Consider the following 17744-nt stretch of genomic DNA (forward strand, 5'->3'; position numbering starts at 1 on the left):
TTATTTTTCTTTATTATACAAGTCTTTCCTATAAAGCTAAAAAATAAACCTCGTATTTGGTCCCTTTTAATACCATAAATCCTTTTCATAGACATTGTTCTATCTTATTAATGAATTATTAACAATAAGTTGGATTCTGGGAAAAGAAATAATATAGAAATAGCGTGAAAGAGAAAGCAATATATAAATTATGAATCTTTCCTTTTAAAAATTAATTTACATTATTATCAAGCACGTAATTTTAAATTCCATGGACTTGTAAAATAAACTGCGACCCTTTTTTCTTTTCTTTTTTTATTTTCCCCACGAGCTAATGAAATTTTATTATTATACATTTCATTGTTAATACTTTCCATTATATCGCATTGATACTCATTTTCAATTCTTTTCGTTTAATTTTCTCATTTTCACTTAAAATCAGCGTATAAAGCAATGTTTTTTTCTCTTCTTTTTTTTCTTCTTCTCTCTCATTCCTTTATTCTCTAAAGGAAAAACTCTACGTTCTCTTATCGATTTGTCGATTCGTTATATAGAAAGCTGGTACTACTGTGTCGATGTTTCTTCGACTCTCGTTAAAGAAAACATTAACTCTTTGAAACGTTGTATAACGATACAAAAACAAAAACAAAAGAAAAAGAAACATAACACGGTTGTACCGTTAAATTAAGTATGCATTGAAAAATGAGTAAAATATTTTTAAATATCAAAAATATATATATATAATATGTCTCGTGAGAAATGGATAATATTTTCTCGATGTTCTTTCGTTCCTCGTGCAAAAAGGTTAAAAGAGAGATAAGAAGATCGATATCACGAAATCACTTCGTACAATATTTGCATATATTTCTTCCTTTGCATCGAGCACGTGTCGTAAACGAATGATTTCAATTTACATTGGAACTGTTAGTTCGAGGATTAGGAATTCTATTGGTGAATAATTTAATCATGTTTTATTATCGTACATGTACTCATATACACACACATGCATACACAAGAATATATATATATACGTATAAAAATGTGACATACACTAAAATACACGAATACGTGTCTCTATGTATAATAGGAATTGAAGAAATAGGCACAGGTTTGATCAACTAGTCGACGTTAATGATATTTGTAGAGACCATAGTAGACTCGTGTCATTAGCGTTGAGAGTAGAACGTAACTACGTTGTGAAAGATTAAATAGATTGAACCAAGATAAATGTGAACATTTTTCTTATAATCGTAAGGGTCGAAGACATGGAAAAGAAAAAAAAAAAAGAAAAAGAAAAAATCAATAAACGTTTATTACCTAAGAACATTATTTTTTTTTCTAGCGTCTACATTCTATTATTTTCTTAAAAATAAAAATACAAATTAGAAATATTACAGTTTAATCGATAACGTATATATTTGCATATACGTACATGTGTACGTAATATATTATATAAAAAGGGTTACCAAATTTTTTCTGATACTGGAAGAAAGAACAAACGTTTGGATAAAACATAGGGCATATTCAAAAAATGATTGTCAGTGTTATTAAATACAATTTTTACGTTTTCCATTGTACGCTATTTTCATTCTTCTTACTTTACGCAATTTTTATTCCCTATTCCCAGGACTGTTCTCTCATATAAAAGTTTTATCTTCGAATAAAGTTAAAGGGTAGAAGTCGAAGTAGAAATAAAATAAAGAGATACCAAGTAAATTGTACTTCTATTCGCTTATTTTGTAATTTTGTAACATTACGATTGAATACATTGGAAGAACAATGACTCTCTCCATTTTAAACTTTATTATCAACGAAAGAGCAAAAGAAAAAGAAAGAGAGATAGACACAATAGCGTATGCTAACATAAAATAGTCTATTCCACCCCTCGTTTAAAAAGTATCACTCGTTTCCTCTATCGTTAGAATCATGATGGATACGAACATCCTTTTCTCGTTATTCTTAATAATAAGCAAACTATTTTTGTTCGATTGACGGATGATACGATCACTTTTTTCTATTTATTTCATATGATTTGCGTAAATATGTAAATATTTATTTGAATTATAATAACCTGAATACTATAAAATCTAATTGTAATAAATGAGTACACAAAATTATAGTATTTCTTCGAGAAATATAATAACTTAATTATAAAATATAATTATAATAAACGATTACTAAAGTCATATTTCTCTATCTACGATTCTAGATGATTTAAAAACAAAAAATCTATATCATAAAAAAAATAAAATATTTTTCCTAATTTAAATAATTTGACAGAAGAAAACATTAACTATATTGTTCGATAAAAAGAAACTTGTGTCAAATTCGTTTCACTGTTATTTTAACACGCCTGAACACGTATGTATATATTTATATTGGTTAACCTCATTTTTTTTCTTGAAGATATAACAAGAGAGGAAAAGAAAAAGAAAGTAAGAAAGAAAAACATTGTTCCAGGCATGCGCACGATACGAATATCCGACTATAGGATAGATAAATTTGTAGAAAAAAGAAAGGGAGAGAAAGAGAGGGAAAGAGAGAAAATGAGATAAAATGAGGGAATGAAAAATAAGGGGAGGAAAATACAGGAGAGAGACTAAAAGACGGCACAAACTACTTTCCGTTTATTTGACAAACGAGACACTATCAGAAAGCTCGAGTACCCTTAATAATAAAGATATATATGTATTTACTTACAAATCGTTATACGTCTGCCGATTATACGGACAGATTAGAACAGTATGAAATACTTCCTTTTTGCACGGAATTAACCGTTTGTCCAATTGAGGACAGATCTTTTGTTATTATTCGTAGAAACTTTCTAGAGCTTCGTCGTCATCGATCGTCCTTCTATCGTCGTTTTTTAACCGTGTGAAAATCTACACCAGGTGCTCTTTACATTTTTTTTTTTACTTTCTTTTTACAATAACCTGATTACTACGTTTTTCGACGATACCTACAAACATATATTGCAACAATTTTTCAAAATAAATAAACGTTTCGAATTATTATTTGTCGTTTTTTATAGTAACATTTATAGTAAATACCGAATAAAAATTTACAATTGTTATAATTATAATGGTTCTGGTCCGTATTAATGTTGATTTCGATTCTTTAGAATTGGATATTGTATCGATTAATTTATTTTTCTATTCTGTATCGAGAGAGAGAGAGAGAGAGAGAGAGAGAGAATCGAATATCAAACTGTATCGTAAATTAATTCCATATTGGTCCTATTAGATAATATTCGGTTCTATATCGATTGAGAAATTCCGTAAATCAAACATAAAAGTTATAATATAATTAATAGGAAACTGATAATTTCATACAATTATAATTGTTTCAAAAACTTAAACCAATATCATATTTATTTCCAATCCCTATCTACTAAAAAAGTTATCGGGTTTTTCTTTTTATTATAAAAATCTTGTTATTTAATTATTCTATTAAATGTGTAAATTTTCTAATAATATTAATAGAAGTAAGCAAATAAGTTCTTGTCTTCATCTATTTGTGTGTGTGTGTGTTTTCTATTTACAATTATTTATATTTATTCATAATATTGTTTCATGATTATTATTCATGATTGTTATTCATGATTATCGTTTTATAAACACTTTTAATGTCATGGACGACTGGCACTTAATTTTGCAAGACCTTATTTGAGAAGTTTGTTTTTGTTATATTTTGAATATTAAAAAGTATATCTAAGTACTTCGTAACGAAAGTAAAGTTTAATCTTGAAAGTATTACGATGAATTTTCTTCTATCTCTATCAAAATTTAAGAAAAATATAATGCGAGTACGTGAACTTTATAAAATTGTTTTGACAAGCAATGTGTATTTTATCTTTTCCAGAAAAAAAAAGAAAAACGAAAAAAAGAACAATTTTTCGACAAACGCATTCTACAAAATCGATCATTTTATTAGTTGTCAATTGAATTTTATCCGTTTAAACGAGAAAACAAAAAGTATTTGTATTCGTGTTCGCTTTTTTTCAATTTCAAATATGTATAGACATATAAATTAAATATAAATGGCATGCTCGTCTTCACATATATGTGTACGTATATTTGATTTTTTCGTTTACTATAATATATCGAATTTCGTCAATGTCTATTTTGGTACATCGAGGACAACCACATGTTTCATGGTTGGACATTAGAATGCAATTTTGCCTTACACTAATATACAATACGATACTACCAATTATAATCCATACACGTATAATTAATTACTTGTTAGTGTTCCATTTATTTTGAAGGAATTTTCTAATGCAATTTTGTAGAATTAAAAAATAAATGAAAATCCAATAAATTGCATTAAATGCAATTAGAAAACGCAAATATAAAATTCTTTGTTATCATTATATTAGAAAAAAAGCGTTTATTTCTATAATAAATCGATAAATTTTGATAAGTTAAAACTATCAAATTCTCGAATTTAACAACAATTTGTAATAATAACGATTAAAGTCGATCCAAAATCACGAGGAAAAGATACGATTCGGACGAAGAGGATTATAATTCCTTCGGTGTTGATTTCGTATGCTGTTTTCATGAGATATCCACGATAAATTACTCGACACTGCAAATTTATTTACGTAAATGTATCTTATGATCCCATTTAATTAAATTATCGTTAAACGACGAAGTATTGAAAACATTATAACTATTTTAATTGAATGATTATTATCACGGTTCGTATAAAATGGACATTTTAACGTGAAATTGTTTACATTAAAGATATAAGTTCGTTAAGAGCTGATAAATATATGTAAACAATTTTAACGAAAGTTCATGACCTCGTTAAAATCTAAATTAAACTGCATAAAAGATGGATTATGGAGTGAAAGAGATATTTCATTGAGGTAATCTCTTTGTTAGTCGAATTTCGAGAATCGCGTGTAAGTAATTATTTAATTAGCTATTCGATGAAACATCGGTTGATATTAAAATCGGTCAATCACTTGATTGACAATTTAAAATGACTGAATCATATTCGTACTTATATGCAATTATACAGATTATAACATCACATTATGATAATACCATTCACCGTGCGATTTCGCAAACTTGTAATTAAATTATAATTTATGCGTCATAGATGATGCACTTAGAATTGAAGGTAATTAATGTACCAATTAGCAATTAATTAAATCAAATACATAGTAGTATTCTAGAATCACGATGATAAAAGGTAGCGATCTTCTGACAATAACTATGGATTGATCTGCGGTTTACCCCTGACTATAGTTCATGGAAATCTTTGAAATCGCTAAAGCTACTATTGTAAATTGGAATTGTTCATACACAAATTTAAAATAATGATCAGCACCAGCACTAGCACCAGCACTAGTACAAGTATCTTTGATGTAATTTATGCTCCATTAATCAAACCCTGATAAATCATTGGTAATTTGAATAATTTTACGGTCGATCTGAAAATAGAGATTCAACATAATACTCCGTGAAACTAACTGAATAGTATAAATAACGTTTGTTAATTATTCGTACAAATATTAACATTATTAAACAATAAAATTGATTTTCAAAGAACGATGCAAAGTAAATCATTTTTGTTTGTTTTATAATTTCGGTTAAACTCTTTGGATCTGTCTGATTGTTAATGGATGCCTACAAATTTGTCATTCTTCGTAGAAGAAAATCAATTATTTGGCGATGCAACTACATGCAGCTGTATGCAACCGCATGCAGCTGCATTATCCCTTGACCTTCCGACTAAACCGCGTCACCTGCAAGCTCGTCACCGTTATTCTCTTGGGTTAAAGTGTTAACCGAGTAATTTACCATACAATGCATACGTTCATAGAACATTGAACACGTCAATAATTATTAGATGCGTAGTTTGATATATCAATCGATCTTTTGTAAAACATAGATCATTTTATGATATCATTTCGATATATGTCTTACGATACAATAACTTGTTAAAGAAAAATTTATAAATCGTATAACTTACTTATAAATATACACATCCAGGAAAATTTCTATTATCCATAGAAGAGATTTCAGGATTCTTTTATCTTTTAAACTTGCTTGCATTTTTTTTAATAAGCTCTCTTTACCAAGAGAAAACGGTCATAATAATAATCATAATATTTTTGGAGATATATATATATTTGAATTTATACAGATTTCAAATTAAATTATAAAAATATAATATCCTTTAGGAACTCGACGTTAAGAGAATCATTGACATTTGGTAATATGAGTTGAAAAGAGATACGAATACGTATTTCGATTTGATTTTATATCACTGCAGGACAGGAGAATGCTAAATACATTTGTAAAGTGTTTATACGTGTTTGTATATACGTCTCGAAGTAATTAGTTAAACATACAAGTGAATAAGGACTATTTCTCTCTCTCTCTCTCTCTCTCTCCCTCTCCAATTTGATAGATCCAATAATCAAGATACATGCCAATTCTGAAATAATATATTCAAGGAACTCTCTCAGCGCAGGAAGCTAAATAGCTTTCATCTCCAGCATCTCTTAAGGAATTCCTCCAATTAAATAATTTTACGATAAACCCGATAAAAGAAAGTTCTTATCTTTTAAAAATTAATTGAAATTTGTGAAAAGTTGTATGTAAAAATAGCATATTAAAAAAATCGCCGAATTAAATATTTATATGTACTTTCTTACTTTAAAATTAGAAACCGTCAAACCTGTCAAGCGTTCAAAGAAGTAAATATCGATGTCTTGAAACGATAGATCGACGTGGAAAAATCGCTTCGACCTACTTATATGTCAAAGATTTTATGACGTGGGCGTTTGTAGGTACCGCCATTCGTCAAGTATGAAAAGTGCGCCCGAGATCTGTTCATATCTTTTGAAAGGAACCCGACCGACATTTTCCGTTGCGCACGCCTACTTCACGAAAACGAGCATATTTATTGTTTTGTCCAATGTGGTCAAAGGGTATGAGACAGTGACTGAGTGATCGATATTTATGATTAATTTTTGTCTTTCTTGACATATCTTTAAGCTTATACAATGGGATTGTTGAACGAATATAATAAAGTTCGTAAAGTAAATTAAAGAAAAATTCAAAGGTCCAAAGTAACGTGTTTCACAATAAATTGACTGATATAATTAATGACAATGTAGTAAAATCAAAATAGATAATAAAAATTGATTTTATGATTAAATATATTGTAAAGTATATTGTAAAATAAATTGTTACAATTTTGTGACTTCCCGTCCATTATTATAGTTATCGGCACGAAGATTATAAAAAATTGATAAAATTACATTGTCATATTTTTGTCGTGTAACAATGTTGACTCTAATTGTTAAGAAAATTAATTTCAATTATAAAAAAAAAGTAATCAATTGTTTCAGAAGTTATTCTTAAATATAAATTTCTAATAGTGTTAAATAATTTTACAATTAATATCTTTAAAGAAGCGAGTTATTGGAATAGAAAATAAGAAAACTTTGAAAGAAAATATTTCTTAAATCAACGAACTCGTTTTTACGGGTTATTTGCATTTAAATATTTATAAATATATGCGTATTTACGAAGTGAGAGAATGAAAAAGAATTTAATGAGAAAGTAACGAATATATCGCTTATCGTAAATAAATTTTTTTTCATTTTTTCTTTTCTCCTTTTTCATCCCTTAAAAAAGATAAGAGTTTAGTTCCAATTTGATATTTCTTGAAAAATGCACGAAACATATGATACGTCCTCATTGTTAGACGTAATCCTCTCGAAGAAATAAATAATGTATTTCTTTCATGAGAGAAAAAAGTAACATGTGATTTCTATATATTCGTGACATCAAATAAGATCGACAGTTTCTCGATTGAAGTAAAATTTCTTCTCTTGGCTTGAAAACTTTAAACGATTCGATTAAAAAAAATCAAAATCTTTCCGAGTCAAAGGAAGCTATTATTTTCCTGGCATGAGGACTATCGCATAGAAAAAAAATTAAAAAAAAAAAGAAAGAAAAACGGAAAAGAATAAAGAGAAAAATTCGTTTTTTTTTTTAATTTTATTTTTTTCCTTTCTTTTTATTTTTGTATTGACAATGATCCATCGAAGCGTATTATAATATTTGCACAATTGCTGTACGCTTTTGCCGTTGGCTCGATAAAATAAAAGTACCTAAAGGCTTGAACATGAGCCAGACTTCACGAGCTCATTATCATATCAAAGAAATTACGTGAACGTTATATTTTTTTTTTTTTACTTTATCTTTCCGTGAAATTAAATTAACCGAAACAGAAGGAAAAGAAAAAAAGGAGAAGGGGCTAGGGGTGGAGGGAGGAAAGATAAAAATAGAAATTCTTAAAGCCAAATAGAGCTATCGACCTTCTAATTCTAAGATAAAATTATTATTACATCGATCTATGGGGGAAAACACGATATGTTAGGTAAAAGTTTCGTATAACATAATTAAAGAAAACTAATTAAAATGAAATTGGATTCGTACATTTGTACGTTGAAACATAAGTAAGTAATTAAGTAAATAAGCAAGTAAGTAAGTAAGTATGTATCCTCCATATACGTATATGTGTAGGTGTGTACATACATGTATATAATTACACACAAGTAAAGAGTAATGGCTTAGCTTTTCAGGAAGATTTCTTTTCCTTACTCCGACTTACAGTAGTGCATATACCTATATACACACACCCATCGACCTAGTTTTGAAAAATTAATTTGCAGAAACGTTTCGCACGGGATTTCGTAAGGAACCATTGTATTCCCTTTTCATAATAAATTTAACAAGACACACAATGTACATATATGTATATATATATATATATGCATATATAAATATATTAAGACCGTAACGTAGTGACTCCAAGCGCTTCGATTAAAACAAAGTCGATTAACATTAACAGAAAATTCATCGTGTTTACCTGCGTCTTTCCTATTTCATAGGTTTCTTTCCTTTTTCTTCTTTCTTTTTATTAAATATTGATAGACTATCAACAATATTTCAAAGTATCGTCTTCAATAACAAGAATGACAACGACAACAACGACGAAAACAACAACAGCTACGATTATGACTACGATTACGACGTAGTAGAGCGAAAACGATCAAGGTAGATAAGTTAATTACGGTATCGCGTGCGTTAACCGTTTCCGACATAATCGGGTGTAAAACTTGATGTAACTTCTTTCAAAAAAAAAAAAAAAATAAAAAATATGATCGGTTCTTTCTTCGGCAACTCAACTAATAACCGCTTGCTTATCTTTAATAATAGAATTCATGATATAAATTAAAATGATCGATATTAAAAGAAAAAGATTTTCCACAAAAAAAAAAAAAAAAAAAACATATACGCAAGAATATGTAAGCACACTTTATCCTGAAAAAACTTCTTCTTCCATTCTCTTTAAACTAGAAAACAAAAGACGCAGATAACACTTTGAAACAAATAATATTAATCAATAGATTACAACCAAAATATTCTCACCTATTAAAAAGCTAAGAACAAATATGTTTCCTCGAGTTCTTGAGACGATATTCATGGATGACTTGAAATAACGAAGATGGAGGGAAGAGGTCATAAAAAACAACTTCACTTAATCAATTTCACAAAATCGAACTTACACTAAAAAAAAAACACTTCTGGATGATCTTTAAAACTCGATTTCGTTAACGGGGAAAAAAGTACTTTAAATGTCCTGTTTAATTATATATACATATATATATGTGTGTGTGTGTGTATGTTTATGCGCGCGCGTGAATGTGTATATGTGTGTGTAAGAGAGAAAAAGAGGAAAATATCTAGACGGACGACGACCGATCCGCACGAGGTCGCGCGTACTGTCGAACTGAGAGAGGAGAATAGCAGAGAGAGTGCCGGTTGCGGGCTTCAAGCTCCTGCCCTCCCGTCAAGCAGGTCTATGCTCGTCTGCTGCGGTCGAGTATGCTCTCTCTTTCTCTCTCCCTCTCCCACTCCTCTTTAATATATATATATATATATATATATTACAATACATACATTCTAGTTATAAGTAGCAAGTATGTTATATGTAAATATATACCTACACATACGACCTACGTAAATTTATGAAATATGTACGTGAATGTGTATTGCACCCAGGGTGAAACAGACAGAGAAAGAAGGAGGGAGGGAGAGAAAGAAAGAGAGAGAGAGAGAGAGAGACAGAGAGAAAGGAGTCAACCTCGAAATAGAAGTCTCACACCACGAAAAGTAAAAAAAAAAGTGCAAAAGGAATTCAGCAAAGGCATTGACCAGAAATAGTAATATAATCGATGTAGTAACTATTAAATAATTTACCTATGCAACTTTGGATGCTAATTTAATGTATCAGATGATTTAGAGAATTAAAAATGTTATTCTTGTATTATTCGTCATTGAATTAGTCATGTCGGTAATATTTGCTATTATTCTAATTGTTTTCGTAAATCTTTCCAAGTGAATTTTAAATGATATCGCATATTATATTTTATAATCCTTTGATCGTTCGTAAACGTTTTATGAAGGACAAATTCTGTTTTCTTTTTCTTTTTGTCAAAGTGAATTTTAAATGTGGAATATTTTGTAATTATTTTGCAAAAACCGTTCTATCGGCAAACATTTTATAATTACTTTCAAAGATTAAACAAAAAAAGAGGTAACGTTTCTTATAAAATTATTTACTACTTCCTTGTATAAATGATACATCCGCTCTTTGAAGTGAATTTTAAACGTGGAATGTTTTACAATTATTTCTAACAACCTAACCGTACCGTTCCTAACGTAAAAACTTCGTAATGACTTTCAGAGGAATTTAATAAATAACGACAGGGTCGGATTTAAGAGTTTGGAGGCCCTTTTAATTATTTAAAAAGTTAAATGAAATAAAATATGTGTATTACAGTAACCTAATAATTTATAACTTAACTAAAAGTTTGTATTGAGTAATATATATTACAAAAAATTTATATAATTTCCAAATGATTTCGCATTATATCACATCAAATTGAATATACAAATAAAATTACGAAAATTAATAAGAATTCAGCATACACTTTGGAAACCACTGACTATATATAAGGTACTTTGTATATGTGTATCTTTATTTTCTTACCTTTAAACTATGAAAAGAAGAGTGACATGTGGTTGCCTATAATTTTTATCATATAAACGTAACGTTCTATAAAATATTCTACAATCATCCAATAAAACTATTATCATAAACATTTAATTAACATAATATTCTATAATTCGCGTTTAAACATATTATAAATTTCATTCGTTTATTTAGTTAGCGTTCAATATTTTATTCAGTTTATCATAAAGTACTGTTTATATATATCATTCACCAAATTCAAAAGGATTTTAATTCTACCCTTAGAACTTAATGATAGCACACATCCACTATCTTTTTATCCAATGATGTATATATACTTTCTTTGTTTTTTAATCGAGGTAATAATTAGAGTTCGATAAGCTTGAGCGATGAACGATACACGAATATGCAGATTGCTTCTAACAAGTATACTTTTAAATCGATAGAAAAGAGTTAAATAGACTATCGTTGGTATCGTAGTTGACATCGTTGCTTCTGATCTCTTTAGGTCGAGGACGTGTGACAGGGATAAAGGGAAGAGATGTGCGCCATGTTGAAAGTATATATATGTGGTATATATATGGTATATATATATATATATATATTGGGGCCGATGTTTCCAACGAAATATAATCGAATTATAAGTTGGTTAAACGATATATCGGAGAGGAGGAAATGAAGGAGGAAATCAAACGGAGGGAGAAAGTTACTTCTTCTTCTTCGTCGTACTTATCAACAGTTTCGTGAACACTTCCGACTGGATACTGAAACGAAAGTTCAAAGATCATGTAAACAAAATAAAGAGGACTGCTTGATAAGGGTTGAATTAGATCAAGATTCTTTTTGATGAACTTATAAAATCGATTTATCGATACGATTTAACATTCCTTCTTACTTGTACTATTTTTTGGTGTATATATATATAAACCCCATTTTTTAGGTCAAGTAATATTAGTAAGTAATAGACGAACAAAAATATTACAATTGGCATCAATTAATTTCTTTGTTTTAATGCTTACTTTATGAATATATATTATCATCTCTCACATAGAACAAAAAAACAAAAGTTACGAAGTATGTCATTCTTACATATTCATCAAACTCGTGTATTATTATTCATACACGTGATCTGGTAATGACACTTGATGAAAATTGACTCCAACACGGAACACATTTTCTATGAGATTGATTACCTAATACCTTTTATCGTGAATGAATTCATTCGTACTCCAGACAGACAAAAACAATCTCTTACGTCACAGTTTGCAGTAGTTTATAACTTACCGACGTTATCATGCGATTCGAACTGTCAAGAAGATGAAAATGAAAGGAAAACGAAAAGGAGAGAAAGAGAGAGAGAGAGAGAGAGAGAGAGAGAGAGAGACATGTAAGTATGTTCTCTCCCAAATTAAAACTCTCTAACTTGATTGAACAGTTAAGCATATTAGTTCGAGTATGAATTTCTAACAACTAATTAAGTAACTTTCAAGTTAAAGTATGAATTAACTTGATTCGAATGAAATCATTAACACAAAACTATGACAATGTCGAGAAGCATGACTTTAAGAATCATACGAAAGAAACATTTACGCGAAGATTTTTTAACAAAGTATGAAAAGGAAGGTAGTAATGGTTGGATTTAATGACGTTCATTGACTATACCGTTGTTGCTTTCACTCGTATTAAATCTTGAAAACGTAGGAAAAATTCCATAATGTAATGAATCTGGAGAAGGCACAAAAAATTATACACAAAATATAATGTTTAGCAACGTGTAGAAAAGTAATATCAAAGTAACTCCACGAGAGTTCACGTAATTTAGAAAATAATTTTAGTAATAATGATATTTTATAACAGATAATATGAATCTACTTTTCATATATATATATGTACATATATTATGTATTTTATACAAATTTAAATCTATAATTATTATAACATGTAAGTCTCGCATCGGTACGATGTGTGTATGAATAGGTATGCTAGATAAAATAGAACGTTTAATGCTTGAATGTATGTGTCGAACGGTTTACCTGATACCTTTATCTTTTGTTTTGTTAGATATCGCAAATATGAATGTGTATGTGTATGTATGTATTAATGAATTTGAGAAGAGTGTATTGTATGACGCGAAGGAAGAAGAACATTTTACTTGTCCTCAAGTTCTAAGTTCTTTTCAACCCACTTATAAATACACAATTTATAAATAAGCAACAAAAACAGTAAATTAAAATGAGAAGGAAGAAATATCAAATTTCATAAATTAATTATGATAAGACTGTTATATTAATTCGAATTAATTTTAATAATTGGTACGATTATCTACATTCACGCATATACGTATATTGCAAAATACTATTAAACTCTGTTTCGTAATATGTCTACCAGTTGACTGATGTTCGTATCTATGGTAGTCCAGTGTTGGATCTGACAGTGCACCTGACAATGCAACGATTCGAGTGCATACGTGTGCGAAACTGAGAGAGGTGAGAGGATTTAATTTGGTTGTCGTATGTCTATTGTATTTGACTTCTAGCTAAAACAAGACTACGCTATTGGAATGCAACGGCCAAAGGATACAACGCAACACGAAATTACTCTTCATCGTGAGTACCTATGCTCACGTGCATGTTTCTAAGTTTACCTTTTAGTAAAAGGTAAACTTTCGAGCATGTAGGACTACGATGATTAAATTCATTACTTAAGGTTCAAATGTCGAACTAAAAGTTTTGAAACAGAAAATTTATCGTACTCTACTCTCATTCATGATTATTAATTGGTTTAGATAATAACCCCCGTCCGTTCAAATAAATTATTAAATAAAAAGAAAGAAAAAAAGGAAAAAAAATATTTCTCCAATTTCTTCGTTACTTTTAAAGCTTTTAGGAAACATTTCAGGGTACGATTTTATCGAATTTTTCTTATTTCTTTTGAAGTAATACTTCTTTTGGCGCGTTAGAGAAAAAATGATAAGAATGAATTTTTACGATGCGCGCGCACAGCGACACGAGATTAACAGGATGAAGTTAGTCGATATTACGATGCTCGCGCACAGCGACACGAGATTAACAGGATGAAGTTAGTCGATATTACGATGCTCGCGCATAGCGACATGAAATTAACAGCATGAAGTTAGTCGAAAAATCTCCCTTAAATTTAGTGCGCGCGGACTGATATCTATGTTCAAGATATTTATTCTGGTATTTCTATATACACAATACGTGTTTTATATGTATACAAATAAAAATTATTTATTTATGTGTTTTTAACTATTACATACGGTGGTGATTGATATTAAATAACTGTGAATATCTTGAAAAACATTGATTTTTTGTGAATATTAGAAATAAAATGGTTTTTATAATCTTCCTTAAATTTTTTGTTATATCATTGAGATTAACTAAGGTATGTATTATTTGTTTACATTATTTGTAAATTATTACTTTATTATTTAATAAATAATTAAATATAAATAATAATCAATCAGATAATAAATAATTATATTCAATAAGTAAATAATTTATTTTGATTATTTTTGGTATAATTATTTTCTATATATCCATATAAGTAGTAAATGTTCTTTTTGCTTATCTCGTTTTTTTTAGCTATTCTTATTTATTAAATAATCATATTTAATAAATAAATAAATATAATTTATTTTGATTATTTTTTTGGTATATTAATTGTTTATATGTACGGATATATCTAATAGAAAATTAATTAATTTTCTATGAGTGTGAGTTTTGCAGACAAATTTAAAAAAATTGATACTGACCCATGTAAAATAACTTAAAAAAATTTTTAATTAAAAAAAATACGTATCTAGATATGAGAATTTTGAACACGTGCTTTTTTAAAAATTTAAAAATTATATTTTTAATATGAATATTTTATTTTTTAAATTTGTCTGCTGTCTGCTTAATTTACACTTCTAATTTTCTATACTTTTTATATTAACATTGAATACTCAGTTTTTATTATAATTTTTAAAATTTAATTATTTGTTATTTTGTTTTGTTACGCCAAATAAGTATAACTTCTTACGTGCGTATATAATTACATAAACCTGTGTTTTTTCTTTGTCTTCACTTTAATGCATCTTTTTAAAGAATAAAAGGAAAAAAAGAGAACGCATTTCGATCTAAACTTTATGGCTCTATAGTCGTATTCATCTTAACATTTTATCAGGAAGAAGAAATATCTCTTTGAACGTGCTCGTCGACTTTCGTCTTCTTAAGCTCACAAAATCCCTGTTTTCGTGAAAATCCTAGAGTTTAAAGTAGGCTCAAACTTTTCTCCTCGATCTTAGCCCTCACTTTATCAGGAGAGAGTTTGATATACTCGTAAGAAAACTAGGTCTTTTATAAATCTTTTAGAAAATTTTTCTCTAAATATAATATAATCCCTATTGATTTATTTATTAGTATGACATATCTTTTTTTTCTTAAGAAAGACGAAAATAGACTGTTAAAGAAATAGTTAGTTTGGTAGTCACCGCTTTGTGAAAATAACTTTCTTTAAAAAAAAAACGGAATTAGTCTCGTGCCGGTTGCCACATCAAGTCTCGAAAGATTTATACGACTCAGAAATTTCACGTGTTTTCGATTATACGATAGGACAGAGAATGTAATAGTAGACCATGTTTGCTTCGCGTTCCAGTACTTATATATATACATACATACTATATATAGCAACTATATATGACCCATAACGCTTACTCTCAAAGAAAAACAACGATTATTTCCGCGAGAGGTGTAACTACAAGAAAACACGTTAATTTCATGGAAAAGCTGAAAGCCCTCTCGATGTTTCTATTAGCTTGATATATCTGATTTATGTCTATCCTTCTTTTTTATCGATCTATGCTATGCACTTTGAAAAGATGTCTAATGTAAGTAGGAAAGTTTTACTTTTGTAAAATTCTCGGGACTATCTCTCTTTTTACGTACCCAATAACCATAAAATTCTTAAAAGAAGTAAACGCTAAACACGTGAAAATTACTAAAAGAAAATAAAATGCTAAATTTATGACTGTTTTGGCAGTAATAGAAGGGTACCTAACAATAGGTTACATAGAAGCCGGTAAAAACCTCGATACTCGTATTGGCAATTTTCCCAAAGCGAAACTTTTCTTTGTTCTTCGGTATAAGAACAATAAACGAAGTATAATTAAAGTATTTGAGTATCTACGATTTTAAGTTTTTCTGCATGGAAATGGTAAATACCTTTAATATTGCGAGGAGTTAGAAAATTTTGAATATTTCAAGAAGTAGACGGAGAAAGAGAAAGAGAGAAAGAGAGAAGTCAGATTACTAAATGCGAGCGAGTTGGAAATTCCATGGAACAAAATTATCTCGTTGAAACACTCTCGAAAATTTTGGCTGAAATCGCACGTGCTTGAAATAAGTATGATAGTTATGCGGCGACAAGAGAATAAAGGGTTCATGGCTAAAAAGAATTTTTTTAAAATTTCTTTTCCTTATGTTTTATATAGAGAATACAAATTAATCAAAAAGGTCGACACGTAATCAGAAATGTTTCTTTTCTCTTGGCGTAAAAACGAAGTAATTCGTTTTCTTGCCATTTTTCACTAGAGAAAGGCCAATATTCGGTAAGAATATACACATTTTCTCCGTGATCTTTTCGCAAGCGAAAACCTTTCGTAAATTCTCAGAGCAACTTGAAAATTCGTAACGAAATATTGTGCTAGCTCGAAGCTAACATGCATCGAATTTGTAAATTCGTGTTCGTTATATGAAATTTATTTTCAACGAATGCATTTGATCAACAAGTAAATCCCCTATGGCGATTCGCAATGAAATAACATTCCCTTTTTGTCTCTTCATTTATACATACATCTTTTTTATATTTTTTTTTCAAAAATACACAAACCTAAATAAGAATACTTTCCCATGTTACGATTAAACATTTTGTTTTACTACGTTATATTATGATTTTCGAATTTACGAAAAATTTATCTTTCATTCGAGAGCATAGAATTTGTTTCAAATAATAAAAGCAATGTTGACTTTTATTACCAAAGCACTGGCACAAAGATACGTAGAAAGCCGAACGACTTTCAACCTCGAGCCATAAATTTTATTCAGAAATATGATTTTGTCAACTCGAAACATTGTGAGAAAAGGGAAAATATTCGTCGTTGGATTTCAGTACAATTTCGCTCGCTAGATACGCGACATAGTTTTTCGTGAAGAGAATCTGGTTACCAGAAAGGAAATCAGTTGAGTTTGTTGAACGAGTCAATCGAATTGCGAATAAAAATTCAAATCATTCCAATTATATATTTTTGATAGATAAAACAAATACATGCAATCATTTTCCCATGTTTAAAATATGATCGATTTAAATGAAAGCAAAGCCACAATTAATAACGCTTCTTTTAATCTTTAATTATATATAAAACATAATCACATTTTTACTATTATAGTTTTTATATCAATCAAAATGAAAGATTTAAATATGCTTCTATTTAAATTATTTATTTGTTTTTATTTATTACTTTTTTAAATCTGTATTTTATATTTTTCTTTTTAATATTTTAAATACACTTTCGAATGATTATACACGCGGCTTAAGCTTTCGAATTATACATTGAAATAATCTAAAAAATCCTTAAAAACGATATGTTACAAATCGTATTAACGTTTTGCTTTGTAGATTGCACATCGAAAGTA

At 28.8% G+C, this 17744-nt stretch overlaps 1 protein-coding gene across 9 annotated transcripts in view; it reads right to left on the bottom strand.

Moving 5' to 3' along the window:
• The window catches only part of LOC122519564 (cAMP-specific 3',5'-cyclic phosphodiesterase, isoforms N/G), a 328446-nt gene that overhangs the window by 124394 nt on the left and 186308 nt on the right, over positions 1–17744 (bottom strand). For 3 of the 9 annotated variants that reach the window (XM_043639096.1, XM_043639093.1, XM_043639092.1), the window contains exon 1: positions 9444–9529. The exons of the other annotated variants lie outside the window; for them this stretch is intronic. The gene's annotated coding sequence lies outside the window, so the exon portion shown is untranslated. Of the gene's footprint in view, positions 1–9443; positions 9530–17744 lie in introns of those variants that run through there. 9 annotated transcript variants of the gene reach the window in all.

This window comes from Polistes fuscatus, unplaced genomic scaffold (assembly GCF_010416935.1).
Source record: "Polistes fuscatus isolate 324 unplaced genomic scaffold, CU_Pfus_HIC Scaffold3, whole genome shotgun sequence".
Lineage (NCBI taxonomy): Eukaryota > Metazoa > Arthropoda > Insecta > Hymenoptera > Vespidae > Polistes > Polistes fuscatus.